Consider the following 4,150-nt stretch of genomic DNA (forward strand, 5'->3'; position numbering starts at 1 on the left):
TTCTTTGCTACCACTTTTATCTTAAAGCTTAACTTTGATTCTTTACAGGTCATCTCCATCTGCCACTATTTTCTTCAAGATTCAGGAATACGAAAAGTCTCCCCCACCCACTCACAACAACCATCGCGTCTTCAAATTATGCCAGAGCTTGAAGATAATATTAGCGAACTCTCCTCCCTTGCTTCCTATCCTAGCTCTCCTGGAACCTCTTCTCAAATTCTATTTGATAACCCAAGTCACCACTCACAATTCATTCTTGAGGATGAAGATGAGGATGTCAACCGTGTTATATTATCAAGAAGTACTTCACTAGCTCAAACCACAGTTGCCCCACCAAAGCGAAAACAGTTAGCACAACGATCTTGGGTATGGGGTAAACCGGAAAGGCTACTGGGGCTATTGGTAGAAACACGCGGAGTAAGTATGACTGTGATCTATCCATTTGACAGTAAGATATCTTTGGTTATGCTAATATTATCTAGATACGGGAAATGCCAGCTGTGTGTTCAGCTGTTATCCTTAAAGCTATGGTACAAAGAATTCGGGTTAGCATTAAACCTCAATTCACGGAATAATGTAAGGATCCCTCTCTGGATTGTTAGTTCTTGGCAATGGGGAACGATACTTCTCTTTCTGTCTTCTTCTTTCTTCATCTTACTATAGCTCTAGGCCTCTGCCTACGTTACCGATAGCACAAGACCTTTGTCTTCTATCGGAAACCCCTATCGTAAGCTTTCTCTAACTCGTCTTCGTGAAGAACCTTCCTTGGTGTAACGATAACGTTACAATAAGAATAAAGATCGTAAAGATGTTTTATATTCGTTAAAGTAATAAGTAGGAAAAGTACTTAAAACAAAGCGTGAAGAACCTATCATCCTCGGCCGCATCGACCTCCTTATATAGTATTCTTCCTGCTTGTAGTCATGTGACCTCAAGTGGTCACATGTGCGAAACAAAATCATAACAAACTAGTCATGTGACCAAAGTGATCACACGCTCAAAACCCATGACCTCATAGCGAGGTCATGTACAAAAACTCATAAACCAATCATAACGCAATAAACAAGTCCTATGACTCGACTGAGTCATATGCGTGAAACCCATGACCTCATAATGAGGTCATGTGCGAATCATAATTCATATGCACAAGGCTTACCCGCAAGGCACACTTGCAAGGCATACTCACCAAGTGCACGTCCCATGACTCATACTTGAGCCATGTGTGAAAGCATCACAAATCGCACACATAACAAATCATATAACCCGAATGAGTTATATGTGCAAAACAATAACATACCAGTGACTCATAACCATGTGTCACGTGAAAACCTTTTCTATGCTAGGCTACGTTCGTGAAAAATACACGAAGATACAACTTCACAGAATTAGCGTCTCAAATAATCACAGAACACGATTGACTCTATGATGAAATCAGCATCTGAAATTGCCCATCAGCAACAGATCCAGTGGCAGCAGCAGGCAGTTGACCAGATATCACAAGAAGTAGCCCGATTTCTGCCACTAACTTTAATATCCTTTAAAGATCTCATAGTATGGCTGCTCATTGGCAGTGATTTACCATTTACATTTACAACTTCCCCAGAGCTCTACGATTATTTACATGCTATTCCCCTTGAGGCAGCAGAGCTATTACCTTCCTCGCATAATACAATTAAGTCTTGGATATTTAGGTCTTTCAAGCGCCAAAAACGAATATTAAACGATCTTCTACAGCAGTCATTGTAACTGGTACGGGCACTTGGTTATTAGTTTTGTTTTATGTTTTGTTTTAAGTATCGCTTTGATACTTGGTTTGTTTTAAGTATCGTTTGATATTTAGTTTTGTTTTATGTTTTGTTTTAAGTATTGCTTTGATACTTGGTTTGTTTTCAAGTATTGTTTGATACTTAGTTTTGTTTTATGTTTTGTTTTAAGTATCGCTTTGATACTTAGTTTGTTTTATATTTTGTTTTAACTATTGCTTTGATACTTAATTAGTTTTACCAAAGTGTATCAATTGATACCTTTGATTAGTTTCGTTCATGCTAGATATGAACAGATTTGTCTATTTAAAGACCACCGGTTTCTACGATAGAAAAGGCAGACTTTAACGGACAGTATTTCAATATACTTGGTTAAGCGGTTACTTCTTTGTTCCTCAGTACACCCTTGAAGCCTCCTCTAGATCTCAGCTCTTGCCTGCTCTCCGGAAGAGCAGGCCACCTGCCAACTATTGTATCTATTACCGATAATGTGATTAGCACCTTGGGAACATGTTACATTCTTTTAAGCTCAGCAAGTGGTTAAGAACCTGTCCCCGGATTTAGGCCTGATCAACCTATCGATATCCACATCAGAACTCTAGCGGAGAGAGGTGGAAGAATAATTGTACATTTGGTTTCGTCCCAAATCTAACATAGAGTGTTTGACGATCAGGAGTGGGAAGCAAATCCCACGGCATGACCTTACAAGAAAGAAACAACCCCAGCGCTCTGCTAAGGAACTGGGAGAATCTGCAAACATGAAAGACACACAACCTTCCGGAGAATTCCCTTCTACTCCAGCAAAAAAGCCTTTCTTTGAACCTCCAATTGATCCCGAATCCAGTAGCGAATCAGACATGGCTAGTACAAGAGGAGGGCCCTCTGGAGGAGGAAAATCCCGGGCTTGACCTGAAGAAGAGGAACTACCCACAGCATTTGAACCTTATAAGTATAAACTCCACCTCACAGTGAAGTTTACAGGAGAAGGAAAAGACCTCAAACGCGAAGTTTTTGATCGATCAGTGACGGAACTCATAAACTATCTCCTCCTGCAAGGGAAAGATGTGGAAGACCCTACAACCGGACTATACATTGGATTATTCTGTGAAGGAAAGGCAACTGATACATACTACCAATGGTATAAGGATTACAGCGGAAATGCAAGATTAAGAGGATCCACTGTTCTCGATTACCTGAAAGGCCGATTCCAATCCTCTATCACCAAAGACCTCATATACAACAAATTCCACCAGCTCCAGCAAGTTAATGGAACACATGTCAAGAGAATCACAGATGCAGCTACGGATCTAAAGTTGTATAAGGACCGAATGAAGAAAGGAAGCATTTCCAACTACATCCTTAAGCGACAATTCTATGATACTATGCATCCTACCCTGCAGCGAGAGGTAGAACCACTCGAGGAAGACGACGACGATATTGCAATAATAATTGCATGAGCAGATCGAAAGGACGCTATCCTCCATGAAACCAAGGCATACAAGATACAGGCATCCTGCTGCAGTAATAGGCAATTATGACACAAGCCCCCCAACAACTCTGAAGAAGATGCCCCATTGGTTTTCAAAAAGAAATGAAAATCCTCCAAAGAATTAAGATGACAGAAAGGAGAATATTTTGAATGTGAAAAAACAGGACAAATGGTAAAGAACTGCCGTACGAAGAAAGGGAAAGGAAAGACGATTAAGTAAGAAGAATCGGCCAACAAGGTTGAGAGTGATAGAGATGATACTCAATCCAGTGAATATGAGGAAATCCACATTAGATATATCTATGTCGAATGGAATAGTGTCTGACCTCCTACTGCATTTAAAGTACACGCTGCCTTGGAAGGTACTATTCTCATCAATGGCAAGCAGGCTCGAGTCCTATTCGATACTGGTGCGATCAGAAGAGATATGTTCAGCAATGCCTTTATCTCTCCCCATGGACTCCCAACTCGAGACCTTAACCAACCCATACCCGTTAATATAGCAGTAAAAGGATCACAATCTACAAGCCATAAAACCTGCAGTGCCACTATTCGACTTGGTTCTGCCATCCTATCCCCCCAGCAAATGCTAGTCAGAAACCTAGCCAAATATCATGCCTTGATAGGGATGCCATTCCTGAATCGCCACAAACCTGTAATCAGGTATGGGGAATCAACCATTGATTTCCCGGATCAGAAGGTCAGAGTCCCATGCAAAGCAACAAGCGGAGAATACCAAGCCGCAGTCTGTGAAGCAAGTGCCCAACACCTATTGGATGAATACTCTGATGTTTTCCCTGATTAGATTCCTGAAGAGCTACCGCCTATGAGAGAAATAAACCATCACATCCATCTCCGAGACCCCTCTAATCTTAAAAACCAACCTAGCTACTCAATC

This window comes from Tuber melanosporum (genome assembly GCF_000151645.1).
Source record: "Tuber melanosporum whole genome shotgun sequence assembly, scaffold_38, strain Mel28".
In the NCBI taxonomy this organism is placed as follows: domain Eukaryota; kingdom Fungi; phylum Ascomycota; class Pezizomycetes; order Pezizales; family Tuberaceae; genus Tuber; species Tuber melanosporum.